This window comes from Syngnathus acus, chromosome 6, assembly GCF_901709675.1.
Source record: "Syngnathus acus chromosome 6, fSynAcu1.2, whole genome shotgun sequence".
Lineage (NCBI taxonomy): Eukaryota > Metazoa > Chordata > Actinopteri > Syngnathiformes > Syngnathidae > Syngnathus > Syngnathus acus.
In genome coordinates this window covers 11,640,520-11,657,734 of record NC_051092.1, presented here as the reverse complement: position 1 = coordinate 11,657,734, position 17,215 = coordinate 11,640,520, and the positions used below count along the sequence as shown (strand labels likewise).

General features: G+C 42.5%; 38 non-coding genes across 38 annotated transcripts; all 38 read right to left on the bottom strand.

The window, feature by feature from the left end:
* Window positions 1–9,762: 9,762 nt before the first annotated feature.
* Window positions 9,763–9,835, bottom strand: trnav-cac. Its single transcript has one exon. It is a non-coding gene; the product is annotated as a tRNA-Val (tRNA).
* Window positions 9,836–9,933: 98 nt separating this feature from the next.
* Window positions 9,934–10,006, bottom strand: trnav-uac. The gene has a single exon. It is a non-coding gene; the product is annotated as a tRNA-Val (tRNA).
* Window positions 10,007–10,107: 101 nt separating this feature from the next.
* On the bottom strand, window positions 10,108–10,180 carry trnav-cac. Its single transcript has one exon. It is a non-coding gene; the product is annotated as a tRNA-Val (tRNA).
* A 103-nt stretch (window positions 10,181–10,283) lies between these two features.
* On the bottom strand, window positions 10,284–10,356 carry trnav-cac. The gene has a single exon. It is a non-coding gene; the product is annotated as a tRNA-Val (tRNA).
* A 103-nt stretch (window positions 10,357–10,459) lies between these two features.
* On the bottom strand, window positions 10,460–10,532 carry trnav-cac. The gene has a single exon. It is a non-coding gene; the product is annotated as a tRNA-Val (tRNA).
* A 101-nt stretch (window positions 10,533–10,633) lies between these two features.
* Window positions 10,634–10,706, bottom strand: trnav-cac. The gene has a single exon. It is a non-coding gene; the product is annotated as a tRNA-Val (tRNA).
* A 98-nt stretch (window positions 10,707–10,804) lies between these two features.
* On the bottom strand, window positions 10,805–10,877 carry trnav-uac. Its single transcript has one exon. It is a non-coding gene; the product is annotated as a tRNA-Val (tRNA).
* Window positions 10,878–10,978: 101 nt separating this feature from the next.
* trnav-cac lies at window positions 10,979–11,051 on the bottom strand. The gene has a single exon. It is a non-coding gene; the product is annotated as a tRNA-Val (tRNA).
* A 103-nt stretch (window positions 11,052–11,154) lies between these two features.
* Window positions 11,155–11,227, bottom strand: trnav-cac. Its single transcript has one exon. It is a non-coding gene; the product is annotated as a tRNA-Val (tRNA).
* A 101-nt stretch (window positions 11,228–11,328) lies between these two features.
* On the bottom strand, window positions 11,329–11,401 carry trnav-cac. Its single transcript has one exon. It is a non-coding gene; the product is annotated as a tRNA-Val (tRNA).
* A 98-nt stretch (window positions 11,402–11,499) lies between these two features.
* Window positions 11,500–11,572, bottom strand: trnav-uac. Its single transcript has one exon. It is a non-coding gene; the product is annotated as a tRNA-Val (tRNA).
* Window positions 11,573–11,673: 101 nt separating this feature from the next.
* Window positions 11,674–11,746, bottom strand: trnav-cac. The gene has a single exon. It is a non-coding gene; the product is annotated as a tRNA-Val (tRNA).
* A 265-nt stretch (window positions 11,747–12,011) lies between these two features.
* Window positions 12,012–12,084, bottom strand: trnav-cac. The gene has a single exon. It is a non-coding gene; the product is annotated as a tRNA-Val (tRNA).
* Window positions 12,085–12,182: 98 nt separating this feature from the next.
* trnav-uac lies at window positions 12,183–12,255 on the bottom strand. Its single transcript has one exon. It is a non-coding gene; the product is annotated as a tRNA-Val (tRNA).
* A 101-nt stretch (window positions 12,256–12,356) lies between these two features.
* trnav-cac lies at window positions 12,357–12,429 on the bottom strand. The gene has a single exon. It is a non-coding gene; the product is annotated as a tRNA-Val (tRNA).
* Window positions 12,430–12,532: 103 nt separating this feature from the next.
* Window positions 12,533–12,605, bottom strand: trnav-cac. Its single transcript has one exon. It is a non-coding gene; the product is annotated as a tRNA-Val (tRNA).
* Window positions 12,606–12,706: 101 nt separating this feature from the next.
* Window positions 12,707–12,779, bottom strand: trnav-cac. Its single transcript has one exon. It is a non-coding gene; the product is annotated as a tRNA-Val (tRNA).
* Window positions 12,780–12,877: 98 nt separating this feature from the next.
* trnav-uac lies at window positions 12,878–12,950 on the bottom strand. The gene has a single exon. It is a non-coding gene; the product is annotated as a tRNA-Val (tRNA).
* A 101-nt stretch (window positions 12,951–13,051) lies between these two features.
* On the bottom strand, window positions 13,052–13,124 carry trnav-cac. Its single transcript has one exon. It is a non-coding gene; the product is annotated as a tRNA-Val (tRNA).
* A 266-nt stretch (window positions 13,125–13,390) lies between these two features.
* trnav-cac lies at window positions 13,391–13,463 on the bottom strand. Its single transcript has one exon. It is a non-coding gene; the product is annotated as a tRNA-Val (tRNA).
* Window positions 13,464–13,564: 101 nt separating this feature from the next.
* On the bottom strand, window positions 13,565–13,637 carry trnav-cac. The gene has a single exon. It is a non-coding gene; the product is annotated as a tRNA-Val (tRNA).
* A 98-nt stretch (window positions 13,638–13,735) lies between these two features.
* trnav-uac lies at window positions 13,736–13,808 on the bottom strand. Its single transcript has one exon. It is a non-coding gene; the product is annotated as a tRNA-Val (tRNA).
* Window positions 13,809–13,909: 101 nt separating this feature from the next.
* trnav-cac lies at window positions 13,910–13,982 on the bottom strand. The gene has a single exon. It is a non-coding gene; the product is annotated as a tRNA-Val (tRNA).
* Window positions 13,983–14,085: 103 nt separating this feature from the next.
* On the bottom strand, window positions 14,086–14,158 carry trnav-cac. Its single transcript has one exon. It is a non-coding gene; the product is annotated as a tRNA-Val (tRNA).
* Window positions 14,159–14,259: 101 nt separating this feature from the next.
* Window positions 14,260–14,332, bottom strand: trnav-cac. The gene has a single exon. It is a non-coding gene; the product is annotated as a tRNA-Val (tRNA).
* A 98-nt stretch (window positions 14,333–14,430) lies between these two features.
* Window positions 14,431–14,503, bottom strand: trnav-uac. The gene has a single exon. It is a non-coding gene; the product is annotated as a tRNA-Val (tRNA).
* Window positions 14,504–14,604: 101 nt separating this feature from the next.
* trnav-cac lies at window positions 14,605–14,677 on the bottom strand. Its single transcript has one exon. It is a non-coding gene; the product is annotated as a tRNA-Val (tRNA).
* A 103-nt stretch (window positions 14,678–14,780) lies between these two features.
* Window positions 14,781–14,853, bottom strand: trnav-cac. The gene has a single exon. It is a non-coding gene; the product is annotated as a tRNA-Val (tRNA).
* A 103-nt stretch (window positions 14,854–14,956) lies between these two features.
* Window positions 14,957–15,029, bottom strand: trnav-cac. Its single transcript has one exon. It is a non-coding gene; the product is annotated as a tRNA-Val (tRNA).
* A 103-nt stretch (window positions 15,030–15,132) lies between these two features.
* On the bottom strand, window positions 15,133–15,205 carry trnav-cac. The gene has a single exon. It is a non-coding gene; the product is annotated as a tRNA-Val (tRNA).
* Window positions 15,206–15,308: 103 nt separating this feature from the next.
* trnav-cac lies at window positions 15,309–15,381 on the bottom strand. The gene has a single exon. It is a non-coding gene; the product is annotated as a tRNA-Val (tRNA).
* A 426-nt stretch (window positions 15,382–15,807) lies between these two features.
* On the bottom strand, window positions 15,808–15,880 carry trnav-cac. Its single transcript has one exon. It is a non-coding gene; the product is annotated as a tRNA-Val (tRNA).
* Window positions 15,881–15,983: 103 nt separating this feature from the next.
* trnav-cac lies at window positions 15,984–16,056 on the bottom strand. Its single transcript has one exon. It is a non-coding gene; the product is annotated as a tRNA-Val (tRNA).
* Window positions 16,057–16,154: 98 nt separating this feature from the next.
* On the bottom strand, window positions 16,155–16,227 carry trnav-uac. The gene has a single exon. It is a non-coding gene; the product is annotated as a tRNA-Val (tRNA).
* A 101-nt stretch (window positions 16,228–16,328) lies between these two features.
* trnav-cac lies at window positions 16,329–16,401 on the bottom strand. Its single transcript has one exon. It is a non-coding gene; the product is annotated as a tRNA-Val (tRNA).
* A 103-nt stretch (window positions 16,402–16,504) lies between these two features.
* Window positions 16,505–16,577, bottom strand: trnav-cac. Its single transcript has one exon. It is a non-coding gene; the product is annotated as a tRNA-Val (tRNA).
* A 98-nt stretch (window positions 16,578–16,675) lies between these two features.
* trnav-uac lies at window positions 16,676–16,748 on the bottom strand. Its single transcript has one exon. It is a non-coding gene; the product is annotated as a tRNA-Val (tRNA).
* Window positions 16,749–16,849: 101 nt separating this feature from the next.
* trnav-aac lies at window positions 16,850–16,922 on the bottom strand. The gene has a single exon. It is a non-coding gene; the product is annotated as a tRNA-Val (tRNA).
* Window positions 16,923–17,215: the final 293 nt, after the last annotated feature.

Sequence of the window (17,215 nt, the reverse complement as noted above, 5' to 3'; positions counted from 1 at the left end):
GACATTGCCATGGGGCCTTTGAGGCCCGCCGGCAACCCACAACAGCTGAGAATAGTCTCTAATCTGATAAAGATTTTCATTTACACCTCGGTCGATAGCCTCGAACCATCAGAGATGCAACTATTTATACGAGCATTCCTGGCCGGCTATTGATCACAAATACGGGAAACCAACATTTAACGTGTACACGTGCGCGTGCATGTAGAAGGCTAGTGCGTGTATATCCTGCTTCAGATGTCAAACTAACATTTACGAACATCTAAAATGCATCTCTATTGTATGATTTTATTGGTGAATTTTGAAACAACTGATTCTCCCCAAATTTTTGCATGTTGATTGTGTGTACAAACCAATCTAAGGACCTGAAATTCACCATTGCATTAATTTCCTGCGATGATAGCATTGCTTTGTTTTTTAAGCATTGTGTATATGTATCATAGACCGCCATAACAGTGCAGTGTGTGTGTGTGTGTGTGTGTGTGTGCGCTCATCTGTAATGTGTAAAACCTAATCAAATTCTGATTGAAACCTGAAATTCAACATTTCATTCAGTTTCTCTGATGCCAGGCTGTTTTGGGTTTTTAACAGTACACACCATTTAAAAAAAATTTGGGGGGGAAAAAAATTAAATAAATATGAACACTTGGGATTTAATGTCTTGACTCTTAAAAATAAACATTAAAATATGTCTTTGCGATTGAAGGAGTGTTAAAAATGTCCTTGTGTGTGTATATGTAACAGACACAAGTGGTGTGTTTGTGTTTGTATCACACAAGCAATGATTGTGTGCAAGAGTACGCGTCTTGTTTTGTATACACACAAAACAGTTCTAATTTAAAGAACTCAATTCTGGAGTGGGATTATGCTCAACTTTTACTGTACACAAACTGATCAGCGTCTTGTTTTTAGGAACTGAAATTTATAGATATTTAAAATGATTGTGCAATGTGTGTGTATGACTGAGACACGATGCTAGATATTGTGTGCAAATTATGTTGTGTGTACAAACCAATTAGAATCTAATTGAAAGACCTAAAATTCTTCATTACATTCAGTTTGTTATGCCAGGCAATGTTTTGGATTTTGAAAACACAATTGTGTGTATACAAAACAGACTTAAAGCTGCAACGTTGATGAGCGTGCAAACTAACTCAATCCTCAAATTTACCATTCCACTAAATTCATGTGATGAAAGAATATGATTTGGATTTTCAAAACATAATTGTGCGTTTATATGACAGCCATAATGCACGTAAAAGTCCAGTGTGTGCATGTGTGCGAGTGTGTGTGTGGGGAGGGGGGTCGAGTGTGTGTGAGTCATGAAAGAAAGCAAGCAGCACAGCATTTTGCCCCGACATGGGGTGTATATGTATTCTATCCTTTACTTCCACAGTAAACATTACAACTGGATTTGATTTTGGACAGCCTATATATGTCGCTGGCCTCAGTGGAGCGCTGCCGGTAAGAAAAACACATGCATAAGCACAAAATAACGAGTTTTGCGCGTGGCAGCATTACTTGCTACTTGAAGAGTTCTCTCCCCGCGTTTGTGTGTTGTCAAGCGACTCACCCCACTACTCTTGTGGCTTTTGTTGACACCACGATCACACGCATAACAGGTGACAACTACAGCTTTATTCCTTGAGCATTTGGTACCCCCCCCCCCCCCCCCCCAACCTCGTCCGTCCACTCTAAACAAACGGAACACTCACATTTCTGTAGCGGCTCCGGCACCAGTCTCCGCGGGCTTGAGGGTGTCGTCGTAGTACTAGTCCGAAAAAGCAAGCACGCATTCCCGGTTTTTGTTGTTGTTTTTGCACGATCCTGTGCAGGCGAAGGAAGCGGACGAGGGAGGGAGGAAGGAAGGAAGGATGAGGGGGAAAGAGCAGGCGAGCACAGTCGCCTTCCAAGTTGTTTAGCAAACAGTGTAATTAAAGCTACATGCGGGCAAGAAGGCAAGGCAGGCTGGAGTAAACACACAAGTCGGGGTGCAGGCTGGGTGGGCGTGGGGTCGGCTGGGGGGGCCAGGACGGAGGGGTTCTGGGCGCAGCTCCAGAGGTAGAATGAGTTCTGATCATGGTGTGGGGGAAAAACACTTGGCTCTTCATTCCTGCTAATTAGTTTCCTTCAAAAAATGGCTGAGATGGCGCCTGCTGCGCATGCGCGTAATTGCGCAGACGCCGCTAATTAGACGGTTTCGATCAATAGGAATCCGAGAGAGGGGGGAGAGAGAGAGAGAGAGAGAGAGAGAGAGAGAGAGAGAGAGAGAGAGAGAGAGAGAGAGAGAGAGAGTCGTGGGGGGGACTCTGTAAGACAAGGAGGGGGAAATGTTAGGGGTAAGTCCCGACATTTTACATTGTAGGCAGTGTTAAGACGCTCAATTTTGTCTCGGACGAGTCATAAATATACAGCTAAAATAAATTGAAAATACTTATAAAATAATAGTCCATGTCTTACATGCGACCCCTTTTTTTTATTTCAATTCAATGAAATGGATCCTTAGGGGGACAACAGTGATGCGACATTCTCAACCCCAGCTGTAATATTTTATTCCTTTTGTATTAATATTTTGTGACATTTTCTTCCATTAAACTGCAGCTTGAACGATAAGAACGGTTACCAGTTTGCCTATCTTGTGCATATGAACAAGCCTTACATTTGAACAAATTCTGTTTTTACATGCATGAAAATGAAATTAAATATCTACCCTGTGTTGATTTTTTCTGTTTGTTTATTCATCAAGTATGATGGGGCTCCAAGTGTCCATATTTTACATTTACAGTACTATTTTTGTTTTGTTTTGTAAAATATTCAAATGTTTTTTGTGCATAAGTCTATCCATATGTCTGTCGTCACAAATGACCTTTTTTGTCTTCTCTGGCCATCCTTGCACGTCGCCTCCATTGTTATGATAATACTATTGTGATTTTAAACACTGGCTGTGCAATATGGCCTTCGTGCATGTGCAGAAAATTCATTCATGATTATTTATATATTTTCCTTCTATTAATCAAACCTTGTATTTTTTCAAAAAGATGACATCATTCTTAACAATTGTACATTTAGGGGGAAAAAAATCAAATTAAACAAAAACCAAAGCGTAAACAAATACGGTTACCGTCATCTCACACAATGGATACATGAATATTAATATTTTCCTCTACTCTCTCAGTTTGCTGTTTTTTTTTTGTTCCATTTATTATGAAGCCATTAAGTATTTAGGGAATTGATCCGTTGGCCAATTAAAGCTGTTCTCTGTGAGAGTTGACCCACGTTTATTGTTCATCCAATAATTGTTTTATGATTTGAGTAAGCTTCAAAGTGATTGTGTGCCTGGCACGTGCCGGCAGGTATCATAATCATAAATCAGATGACTTGTTTTTATGTCTATGCGTTTTTTCACCTCTTGTTGTTGTTCTTGTTGTCATTGATTTCTCTTAAATAAAAAGGCACATTCGTGTGCGTGTGTGCGTGTGTATGAGTGTGAGTGCGTTTGAGTGTGTGTGCATGTATGTGTCCATAATCCTTATATTTATATTCATGTATTTCTTTTATCGTCCTTCAGTGATGTGTTGTGCCGTGTTCATCCTTTCTGTGGCACCCAACCATACTTGGTAACTTTGACTCAAAAGCTTCAAGGGCTACTATTGCTTGTATTAAATAAAGCATGTAATTCGACCTTAGCAATCAAGGAAAACAGGTAATGGTCATTTTAATATCAAAATATTAATAAACATACTGAACATTATTAGAATATATAAAAAAAAATCAAGTATTCCGACGAAAGGTGAGTTATGTTTAGCCTGTCTATCATTTGATGCAATAAAAAACAACATTGTAAAACCCACTTTTACGCAAAACCAAAACAAATGTAATCATTTAATCCAATTATTTGAAAACGTCAAAATCATCACAGGTTGACATTATGCCTGTGTGAGTGATTTTTTTAAAAATGATTGCATCACAAGTTATTAAATTTTCATTTCCATTTGAAAAATTGACGTCATTTTTTTTGTACTCTTATCTGACATGCACACACTCACAGTTCATTTATTTGTATTTTTTATGCTTTAAAAAAGGTGAGCACACTGTGATGCCATGTAAATGTGTTTTATTGAGAAAGTCTACATTTACTGTTGCATGACGACCACTTTTTCTGTACCCCCACTTTTTCTGTACCCCCAGGTGAATGAATGCCAAGGGTTGTTGTTGTTTTCAATTTTAGACCTTCCACCAATTTACCCTGGCAGCGCTAATGGGGCAATTAAGCATTGCCCCCCCCCCCTCACACACACACACCTCAGGCATAATTCCAAACTTGACTCAGTGACATTTATATGACAAAGCGTTGGGCCCATCTGATGCGCTTTATTGTCACCCCTGCCCCCTTTTTAGCTCACGGGCACGACCCCCAATGTGTACCAGGAAGGTTGTGGTCTTCCGTGCAGGAGTAGGAAGTCTAAATACAAAAAGTGTCTTCACAGTTGACCTCTCACTCCATTCAAGCATATCTTTGTCTTGCCTCACACTCGCACGTACGCACACACGCATGCACATGCATATATTTCTATATTTTCAAAGACAGAGGTCCACAGCTTGGAAATTCTTGTAATGCCTTTTCACTTAATATAGGACATATTAACCTAATAATATAGTGGCCTAAATCATAGCTGAATGTTTTGGAAAAAAAAAGAAAAACCACTACAAAAAATACAGTTGACACCATAAAACCTTTTTAAATTCCCATTACCTGGATGATAGACAATCTGTGCAGAAATAATATATAATATATACTATAATATATCAGCATAAGCATGTTTTTTAAAAATATATTTTTATAGTAAATTCGAAATGACATTGGGGCAATTATGTTATTATGTTAACAATATCGTCCAAGTTACACTTGAACTGCTTTGCATATTATACACACAATATATGTGTTTATATACGTGTGTGTGTGTGTGTGTGTGTGTGTGTGTGTGTGTGTGTGTGTGTGTGTGTGTGTGTGTGTGTGTGTGTGTGTGTGCTCCAATGTCCTTCCTCCATCCCCAAGGAGGGAATAACCTCCCCAGCAAGTGCTTCCTGGTAAGCTGTTGTCATAGTAACTTGGGGACCGGTCGACATGACAACCCCACCATCGTCCAGAGATAGATGATAGGCCATGCAGCCAAGGGGAGGGGGGGGTGTAGAAAAAGAAGGGGGAAGGGGGTAAAGACATACACCCCATTAATTTGCTTTGCCTGATTCTGTTTCAAAATGTCCCCCACCCACCCAACCCCCACCAAGGGCGACGGTCATTCAGCATCAGCCTGCTTTACATTTATACAAGTATTTCTTAAACGTCAGCCTCTGGGCTTATCTGTCCCTTCGTACGTGGACACTGATGAAAGATAAGAGCATTTCCAAACATCTTGTAGTGATATGTTGAGAGTCTACAATACAATTGCTTTATGTAATCCCTTCTATTTTTTTTTTTTTAATATTACATTAGTCTCATTAACATTTATTTAAACTTTTATTTTTGTATGTACAATTAAAGTGAGACAATCTCCAGTAATTTTCCATCAAGTTTCTTGGACATTAATGAGATGGGGACATTTTAGAAAATAATTCATGGAAAAGTATTAGGTATCATACCTACATGTACACAGTTTGTTTTGTTACAAGCAGACATCCATAAACACTAATATGATTACATGACATGACATTTCAGCAGATTTATGTCCAAGTAGAGTTTCATCAAATTTTAAATATTTAATTGTGCACTCAATAATTTCATTGGAGAACAGTGATGTTGATTTTGACTTCCTCATCCCAACCCCAAAAGTCACATTCAAAGTATTGCATGAGCCCCCCAAACACACACACACGCATGCACACACACACACACACACACACACACACACACACACACACACACACACACACACACACACACACACACACATACGCACACACGCACACACACACACACACACACACACACACACATTCACACACTTACACACACACACAAAACATCCCATTCAACAAATTAAAAAAGGAAAATCTCGTCAGGATTACGCAAAAATATATTACCCATTGCTATATTTAGGTCCCCTGTGAAGAGCAAACTTTCAGCTCGTAAATTTACTATTCATTCCCATGGAAAGCTTCCAAATTTGAAAAAGTTCCCAGTCTTTTGCAATCTGTCTTTTCCAATTCTTAACCCTCCGTGAATTTATGTGACCGTCATTTATTATAGTATTTATAACAAACACCGTAGCTTGCAGGAAATCCACCACTGTTGTATGCCTACCAACACCAAAACAAATTCCACGCACATTTGACTGTATGTAAAATTCTTCTTTTCTTTTTTTTCTCAACACCAAGTAATTTATTACAGCCGCCTCATTTTTCATCCCACACCTTGGGGGCATCGAGATGATGAATGCAAACCAGATCCAAAGGTGAGGAAGGTGGGTTCAACCTGAACTGACCTAACCTTTGAATGGGAATATTAGAGAATACATATATATCAGACCGATATGCTCCTCCTTAGAATTAATGAGTAAATCTATTAAGATCTGCTGCACATAAACAGTATAATTTTGTCTATAGTAACGAATGCTTTACATCCAGCCAAGAAAACACTTAGTTGTTCCATGAATCATCATCAACAATCATCAACATGACTATCTATGTCCCAATTTACATTATGTCTATTTTTTTAATCAATTTACAAGCTGGAATATAAATTACAGCCAGCTTTCTGCCTTATCTTTCAAACACTTCACCTGGCATGACATTTTTTTTTCCCAACTGACCCTTAAGGCATTCAAACTGCAGCAGGAGAAAAAAATAATTATTTAAGCCATTTAGCCTGTTTTCTCAGTTACACGCTTTCAAATGTATCTGAGATTGATGCAATATCCAGCCAGCGATCAGAGGAAAGACATGAATAAATTTATCCAGAAAGACAAACATTCAAATGCTTATTTGATTTACTTGCAGTAATAATTTGGAACGCTGTGTGTGGTGTGTATAATATGGCAAGTGGTACAGCAGTCCATATATAGCGACGTGGTACACTATACAACAGTTGAACATATTCAATATTCTAAAGGTAGCGCTCAGGGTGATGCAATACACTCAATAGCAAACTACAGCTCAGCTACAATAATAAAAATATATTGTTATCTCGATACCTCTCTGACAGGGCCAATCAAAACTGAACATTATTACCAATATTTGATGGGGCTCTTGCATTGGATCTCATTGTATTGTGCTTGGCGGGCATAAAGCTGCGGATCGACAGTCAATACGCATTTATATTCCTTGACAAACAAACATTATAAAAAAATACATAAACACATGTATGCTAGTATATGGTAGCGTGTGATGATGATGGTGATGTCATGCAAAAAGAAAGCAAGGTTTGTGTCAGGCGTGTCATTACATACATAAAATAAATATATGATACATTACATTTTTGGGGGATGGGATTCATGGAATGGTTAAATGTTATAGGTGTGTTTTTTTTTGCCTTCTTTCATTCAAATGCGCATAAAAATAATACACCCAACCGGACGCTTTCTTAAATATATGCAGAATTCAACATGAGAGCTGCATATAGTAAAGCTTAGTGATGACTGAGGCAATCATTATTGTAATGCATGTATTTGTGGTTTTAGCTTGCAAAAGTGCGAGGGTTATTTTTAAATATGTTGCCATTTGTATTGAAATCAGGCAAATGTACAGCTGTAAACACATTAGACCCTTTTAGATATTTATAAATGATTATTAGCATATTCTGCTTTTGTATACTGATATTATAATGTCCTTATGCAGGTGTAGCTAACATAACTCTTCATGTGGCCTCTCAGTTTGTGAGGACCTTTCCTGTTTTATTTTGGCTATGCCTCAACAATGTGTCTGCTTCATTTCATTTTTGTTGCCTCCCGCCTCTGACAGATGTATTCCCCCCTTGGGGATCAATAAAGTGTATCGTCTCATTTCATCTCATCTCATCTCATCAGCTCAGCTATGGCCTTCTTCGGGGGGACATTAATAATATCAGGGCGGATGTAGATGAGTGTGCCCCAATATAATGTTTGGATCCAATCACAAGGGCCATAAATAGAGTGAATTATAGATAGTGATAGATTGATGGATGGATGGATGGATGGATAGTTGATGCGTAGATACAGTACATATGTGTATGCATATAGATATGATATGTACAGCACATGGCTCAATAGATGGATGGACGGACAGACAGACAGGCTGGCAGACAGACAACTTGGCAATTTGCAAATTGAATGGAGCTCTTGACTTACTATGAGCGCCGCGCACCAACATGAGTTTCTCAAGTTCCAAGACACTGCTGAATTGATTATTTTTTCTTATTGTTTTGCCAGTAAAAATATTTTACAACTGATCTTTGGGTGCAGCAAACAACACAAAATTACTTCACATTGGTTACGTTACCGTGAAAGTACTCAAATGTTGTTTTCTGCTTGCATTTTCCTTTTTTGTGCCATAAGATAAGTGAGAAGTGAGAATAAGCCAACAACTCCCCATCAGTGATTAAAAAATAGACCAAGTGTGGTGAAAAGGTTAAAAAAAGAAGAAAACAATTTCGTGACCGTGAGAATAATAATAAATGTTGCAAACACTTTTGTACATTCTAATTTATGAATAATATTTTCTTTGTTTGTCTGTCCATTTTGTGAATTTGGGGGACACTTCAAGAGAAGCGGACTTTTGTTTCTCCTCCCCCTGCTGGCATTAAAGGCTAGTTCATCATTTTCAATTAAGTATGTCTTTGCTTTGACAGATAGATTTATTCACATGACAACCGGGTCATACTGTAGTGTGATAAAAAAAAAAAAAAAAAAAAGCTTTAACTTACCAATAGCTTAGCATTGGCTTCCACTTTTGATGGATAAACGTAGAGGTGTTTTGTCTGGCACATTTCATTACTTTGTTCTGTGGTTAATACTTCCACCTAGTGGGCAAAATAAATTACCGCAGCCAATATATGTAGCTTTGGTCGTCCTGACGTGAGAACACACCAAATGAGTCATTATGAGTTTTGTTTACGCAACCATAGTAGCTCATAGTAAAGTGAATAGAAGAAAAGTATGAGTGGAAAAAAAGTGGGAAAAAAATGGGTTGTGAAATGTGTGCTATCGGATCTCGTCTTTGGTAGCGTGTCAACAAACAAACGATTTAGCAGTGGGCGGTACAAGTGCCTATTAGGGATGTCTGATTGGCTGAGAAAAGGTAGTTTGGTTGCGACGCGTTCCGAAATCTTACGACGACTGTACAGTAATATGTCACGTTTTTAAGTTTGTAGACAATAATAAATGTAAGATTTTTCACAACATCGTTATTTATTTGATCTTAAATCACCCCAAAGCCCCACGCAAACATATCAAACATGCAAAGCATACGATGCGAAATGAAAGTTAATCCATTTGTATCATAATAGGACAAAAAGGATGTAGGTTTTGGCACTCTACTTCTCATTTATTAACGTTCAGAGCTCTGTTAACTAAAATAAAATAGCTACACAACGCCCAAAATAAGCAGATCAACAGTGTTATTCAGGCTTGTTTCCACCCGGGGACCTTTCGCGTGTGAGGGGAACGTGATAATCACTACACTATGGACAGTGTCCTGACTGTCACACGAGTGCCGTCTTCCAAAAAGTGGCATCACGGACTGGCGCCAGAGACGAATTTTTCAAATGTGCTAACAAAAAGGTTCAAAATAGCTTGTTTCCACCCGGTTTCGAACCGGGGACCTTTCGCGTGTGAGGCGAACGTGATAACCACTACACTATGGAAACTTGCCTGACTGTTGCATGAGAGCCGTCTTCCAAAAAGTCGTATCACGGACTGGCTGCAGAACTTTTTCAAAAGGCCTGACAAAAACATGCATATGGCTTGTTTCCACCCGGTTTCGAACCGGGGACCTTTCGCGTGTAAGGCGAACGTGATAACCACTACACTATGGAAACTTGTCTGACGGCATAGTGGGAGCCGTCTTGGAAAAAGTCGCATCACGGACTGGCGCCAGACGAATTTTTCAAATGTGCTAACTAAAAGGTTCAAAATAGCTTGTTTCCACCCGGTTTTGAACCGGGGACCTTTCGCGTGTGAGGCGAACGTGATAACCACTACACTATGGAAACTTGCCTGACTGCTGCGTTAGAGCCGTCTTGCAAAAAGTAGCATCGCGGACTGGCACCGGGGACAAATTTTTCAAATGTGCTAACAAAAAGGTTCAAAATAGCTTGTTTCCACCCGGTTTCGAACCGGAGACCTTTCGCGTGTGAGGCGAACGTGATAACCACTACACTATGGAAACTTCCCTGACTGCTGCGTTAGAGCCGTCTTGCAAAAAGTAGCATCGCGGACTGGCACCGGAGACAAATTTTTCAAATGTGCTAACAAAAAGGTTCAAAATAGCTTGTTTCCACCCGGTTTCGAACCGGGGACCTTTCGCGTGTGAGGCGAACGTGATAAACACTACACTATGGAAACTTGCCTGACTGCTGCATTAGAGCCGTCTTGCAAAAAGTAGCATAACGGACTGGCGCCAGACGAATTTTTCAAATGTGCTAACAAAAAGGTTCAAAATAGCTTGTTTCCACCCGGTTTCGAACCGGGAACCTGTCGTGTGTGAGGCGAACGTGATAACCACTACACTATGGAAACTTGTCTAACTGTATATTGGGAGCTGTCTTGCAAAAAGTCGTATCACGGACTGGCGGCAGAAATTTTTCAAAAGGCCTGACAAAAACATGCATATGGCTTGTTTCCACCCGGTTTCGAACCGGGGACCTTTCGCGTGTAAGGCTAACGTGATAACCACTACACTATGGAAACTTGTCTGACGGCATAGTGGGAGCCGTCTTGCAAAAAGTCGCATCACGGACTGGCGCCAGACGAATTTTTCAAATGTGCTAACTAAAAGGTTCAAAATAGCTTGTTTCCACCCGGTTTCGAACCGGGGACCTTTCGCGTGTGAGGCGAACGTGATAACCACTACACTATGGAAACTTCCCTGACTGCTGCGTTAGAGCCGTCTTGCAAAAAGTAGCATCGCGGACTGGCACCGGAGACAAATTTTTCAAATGTGCTAACAAAAAGGTTCAAAACAGCTTGTTTCCACCCGGTTTCGAACCGGGGACCTTTCGCGTGTGAGGCGAACGTGATAACCACTACACTACGGAAACTTGCCTGACTGCTGCATGAGAGCCGTCTTGCAAAAAGAGGCATCACGGACTGGCGCCAGACGAATTTTTCAAATGTGCTAACAAAAAGGTTCAAAATAGCTTGTTTCCACCCGGTTTCGAACCGGGAACCTGTCGTGTGTGAGGCGAACGTGATAACCACTACACTATGGAAACTTGTCTAACTGTGTATTGGGAGCTGTCTTGCAAAAAGTCGTATCACGGACTGGCTGCAGAACTTTTTCAAAAGGCCTGACAAAAACATGCATATGGCTTGTTTCCACCCGGTTTCGAACCGGGGACCTTTCGCGTGTAAGGCGAACGTGATAACCACTACACTATGGAAACTTGTCTGACGGCATAGTGGGAGCCGTCTTGGAAAAAGTCGCATCACGGACTGGCGCCAGACGAATTTTTCAAATGTGCTAACTAAAAGGTTCAAAATAGCTTGTTTCCACCCGGTTTTGAACCGGGGACTTTTCGCGTGTGAGGCGAACGTGATAACCACTACACTATGGAAACTTGCCTGACTGCTGCGTTAGAGCCGTCTTGCAAAAAGTAGCATCGCGGACTGGCACCGGGGACAAATTTTTCAAATGTGCTAACAAAAAGGTTCAAAATAGCTTGTTTCCACCCGGAGACCTTTCGCGTGTGAGGCGAACGTGATAACCACTACACTATGGAAACTTGCCTGACTGTTGCATGAGAGCCGTCTTGCAAAAAGTGGCATCACGGACTGGCGCCAGACGAATTTTCAAATGTGCTAACTAAAAGGGTCAAAATAGCTTGTTTCCACCCGATTTCGAACCAGGGACCTTTCGCATGTGAGGCAAACGTGATAACCACTACACTATGGAACCTTGTCTAACTGTGTATTGGGAGCTGTCTTGCAAAAAGTCGTATCACGGACTGGCGGCAGAAATTTTTCAAAAGGCCTGACAAAAACATGCATATGGCTTGTTTCCACCCGGTTTCGAACCGGGGACCTTTCGCGTGTAAGGCTAACGTGATAACCACTACACTATGGAAACTTGTCTGACGGCATAGTGGGAGCCGTCTTGCAAAAAGTCGCATCACGGACTGGCGCCAGACGAATTTTTCAAATGTGCTAACTAAAAGGTTCAAAATAGCTTGTTTCCACCCGGTTTCGAACCGGGGACCTTTCGCGTGTGAGGCGAGCGTGATAACCACTACACTATGGAAACTTCCCTGACTGCTGCGTTAGAGCCGTCTTGCAAAAAGTAGCATCGCGGACTGGCACCGGAGACAAATTTTTCAAATGTGCTAACAAAAAGGTTCAAAACAGCTTGTTTCCACCCGGTTTCGAACCGGGGACCTTTCGCGTGTGAGGCGAACGTGATAACCACTACACTACGGAAACTTGCCTGACTGCTGCATGAGAGCCGTCTTGCAAAAAGAGGCATCACGGACTGGCGCCAGACGAATTTTTCAAATGTGCTAACAAAAAGGTACAAAATAGCCTGTTTCCACCCGGTTTCGAACCAGGTACCTTTCACATGTGAGGCAAACGTGATAACCACTACACTATGGAAACTTGTCTAACTGTGTATTGGGAGCTGTCTTGCAAAAAGTCGTATCACGGACTGGCTGCAGAACTTTTTCAAAAGGCCTGACAAAAACATGCATATGGCTTGTTTCCACCCGGTTTCGAACCGGGGACCTTTCGTGTGTAAGGCGAACGTGATAACCACTACACTATGGAAACTTGTCTGACGGCATAGTGGGAGCCGTCTTGGAAAAAGTCGCATCACGGACTGGCGCCAGACGAATTTTTCAAATGTGCTAACTAAAAGGTTCAAAATAGCTTGTTTCCACCCGGTTTCGAACCGGAGACCTTTCGCGTGTGAGGCGAACGTGATAACCACTACACTATGGAAACTTCCCTGACTGCTGCGTTAGAGCCGTCTTGCAAAAAGTAGCATCGCGGACTGGCACCGGAGACAAATTTTTCAAATGTGCTAACGAAAAGGTTCAAAATAGCTTGTTTCCACCCGGGGACCTTTCGCGTGTGAGGCGAACGTGATAACCACTACACTATGGAAACTTGCCTGACTGCTGCATTAGAGCCGTCTTGCAAAAAGTAGCATAACGGACTGGCGCCAGACTAATTTTTCAAATGTGCTAACAAAAAGGTTCAAAATAGCTTGTTTCCACCCGGTTTCGAACCGGGTACCTTTCGCGTGTGAGGCGAACGTGATAACCACTACACTACAGAAACTTGCCTGACTGCTGCATGAGAGCCGTCTTGCAAAAAGAGGCATCACGGACTGGCGCCAGACGAATTTTTCAAATGTGCTAACAAAAAGGTTCAAAATAGCTTGTTTCCACCCGGTTTCGAACCGGGGACCTGTCGTGTGTGAGGCGAACGTGATAACCACTACACTATGGAAACTTGTCTAACTGCGAATTTTGAGCTGTCTTGCAAAAAGTCGTATCACGGACTGGCGGCAGAAATTTTTCAAAAGGCCTGACAAAAGCATGCATATGGCTTGTTTCCACCCGGTTTCAAACCGGGGACCTTTTGCGTGTAAGGCGAACGTGATAACCACTACACTATGGAAACTTGTCTGACGGCATAGTGGGAGCCGTCTTGCAAAAAGTCGCATCACGGACTGGCGCCAGACGAATTTTTCAAATGTGCTAACTAAAAGGTTCAAAATAGCTTGTTTCCACCCGGTTTCGAACCGGAGAACTTTCGCGTGTGAGGCGAACGTGATAACCACTACACTATGGAAACTTCCCTGACTGCTGCGTTAGAGCCGTCTTGCAAAAAGTAGCATCGCGGACTGGCACCGGAGACTAATTTTTCAAATGTGCTAACAAAAAGGTTCAAAATAGCTTGTTTCCACCCGGTTTCGAACCGGGGACCTTTCGTGTGTGAGGCGAACGTGATAACCACTACACTACGGAAACTTGCCTGACTGCTGCATGAGAGCCGTCTTCCAAAAAGAGGCATCACGGACTGGCGCCAGACGAATTTTTCAAATGTGCTAACAAAAAGGTTCAAAATAGCTTGTTTCCACCCGGTTTCGAACCAGGGACCTTTCGCATGTGAGGCAAACGTGATAACCACTACACTATGGAAACTTGTCTAACTGTGTATTGGGAGCTGTCTTGCAAAAAGTCGTATCACGGACTGGCGGCAGAAATTTTTCAAAAGGCCTGACAAAAACATGCATATGGCTTGTTTCCACCCGGTTTCGAACCGGGGACCTTTCGCGTGTAAGGCGAACGTGATAACCACTACACTATGGAAACTTGTCTGACGGCATAGTGGGAGCCGTCTTGCAAAAAGTCGCATCACGGACTGGCGCCAGACGAATTTTTCAAATGTGCTAACTAAAAGGTTCAAAATAGCTTGTTTCCACCCGGTTTCGAACCGGGGACCTTTCGCGTGTGAGGCGAACGTGATAACCACTACACTATGGAAACTTGCCTGACTGCTGTGTTAGAGCCGTCTTGCAAAAAGTAGCATCGCGGACTGGCACCGGAGAGAAATTTTTCAAATGTGCTAACAAGAAGGTTCAAAATAGCTTGTTTCCACCCGGTTTCAAACCAGGGACCTGTCGCGTGTGAGGCGAACGTGATAACCACTACACTATGGAAACTTGTCTAACTGCGTATTGGGAGCCGTCTTGCAAAAAGTAGCATCGCCGACTGGCACCGGAGACGAATTTTTCAAATGTGCTAACAAAAAGGTTCAAAATAGCTTGTTTCCACCCGGTTTCGAACCGGGGACCTTTCGCGTGTGAGGCGAACGTGATAACCACTACACTATGGAAACTTGCCTGACTGCTGCGTTAGAGCCGTCTTGCAAAAAGTAGCATCGCCGACTGGCACCGGAGACGAATTTTTCAAATGTGCTAACAAAAAGGTTCAAAATAGCTTGTTTCCACCCGGTTTCGAACCGGGGACCTTTCGCGTGTGAGGCGAACGTGATAACCACTACACTATGGAAACTTGCCTGACTGCTGCGTTAGAGCCATCTTGCAAAAAGTAGCATCGCGGACTGGCACCGGAGGTAAATTTTTCAAATGTGCTAACAAAAAGGTTCAAAATAGCTTGTTTCCACCCGGTTTCGAACCAGGGACCTGTCGCGTGTGAGGCGAACGTGATAACCACTACACTATGGAAACTTGTCTAACTGTGTGTTGGGAGCTGTCTTGCAAAAAGTCGTATCACGGACTGGCGGCAGAAATTTTTCAAAAGGCCTGACAAAAACATGCATATGGCTTGTTTCCACCCGGGGACCTTTCGCGTGTAAGGCGAACGTGATAACCACTACACTATGGAAACTTGCCTGACGGCAAAGTGGGAGCCGTCTTGCAAAAAGTCGCATCACGGACTGGCGCCAGACGAATTTTTCAAATGTGCTAACTAAAAGGTTCAAAATAGCTTGTTTCCACCCGGGGACCTTTCGCGTGTGAGGCGAACGTGATAACCACTACACTATGGAAACTTCCCTGACTGCTGCGTTAGAGCCGTCTTGCAAAAAGTAGCATCGCGGACTGGCACCGGAGACAAATTTTTCAAATGTGCTAACAAAAAGGTTCAAAATAGCTTGTTTCCACCCGGTCTCGAACCGGGGACCTTTCGCGTGTGAGGCGAACGTGATAACCACTACACTATGGAAACTTGCCTGACTGCTGCATTAGAGCCGTCTTGCAAAAAGTAGCATCGCGGACTGGCACCGGAGACAAATTTTTCAAATGTGCTAACAAAAAGGTTCAAAATAGCTTGTTTCCACCCGGTCTCGAACCGGGGACCTTTCGCGTGTGAGGCGAACGTGATAACCACTACACTATGGAAACTTGTCTAACTGTGTATTGGGAGCTGTCTTGCAAAAAGTCGTATCACGGACTGGCGGCAGAAATTTTTCAAAAGGCCTGACAAAAACATGCATATGGCTTGTTTCCACCCGGTTTCGAACCGGGGACCTTTCGCGTGTAAGGCGAACGTGATAACCACTACACTATGGAAACTTGTCGGACAGCATAGTGGGAGCCGTCTTGCAAAAAGTCGCATCACGGACTGGCGCCAGACGAATTTTTCAAATGTGCTAACTAAAAGGTTCAAAATAGCTTGTTTCCACCCGGTTTCGAACCGGGGACCTTTCGCGTGTGAGGCAAACGTGATAACCACTACACTACGGAAATTTGCCTGACTGCTGCATGAGAGCCGTCTTGCAAAAAGTAGCATCGCGGACTGGCACCGGAGACAAATTTTTCAAATGTGCTAACAAAAAGGTTCAAAATAGCTTGTTTCCACCCGGTTTTGAACCGGGGACCTTTCGCGTGTGAGGCGAACGTGATAACCACTACACTATGGAAACTTGTCTAACTGTGTATTGGGAGCTGTCTTGCAAAAAGTCGTATCACGGACTGGCGGCAGAAATTTTTCAAAAGGCCTGACAAAAACATGCATATGGCTTGTTTCCACCCGGTTTCGAACCAGGGACCTTTCGCGTGTAAGGCGAACGTGATAACCACTACACTATGGAAACTTGTCTGACAGCATAGTGGGAGCCGTCTTGCAAAAAGTCGCATCACGGACTGGCGCCAGACGAATTTTTCAAATGTGCTAACTAAAAGGTTCAAAATAGCTTGTTTCCACCCGGTTTCGAACCGGGGACCTTTCGCGTGTTAGGCGAACGTGATAACCACTACACTATGGAAACTTCCCTGAGTGTTGCACGAGTGCCGCCTTGCAAAAAGTGGCATCGCGGACTGGCATCAGAGGAATTTTTTCAAATGGGCTGCCAAAAAAGCTCGTGTATCTTTCGCGTGTGAAACGAATGTGATATCCACTACACTATGGAAACTGCCATGGTCGCACTTGGAGAGCCATCTTGCAAAGAGTGGCATCACGGACTGGCGCCGGGCCGTTTTCACGTGTGCGTGTTATGCGAATGTGATAACTACACTGGAGAACTCTTTGGTATGACAGTGTCATTGTGTACCTTTACCTGCT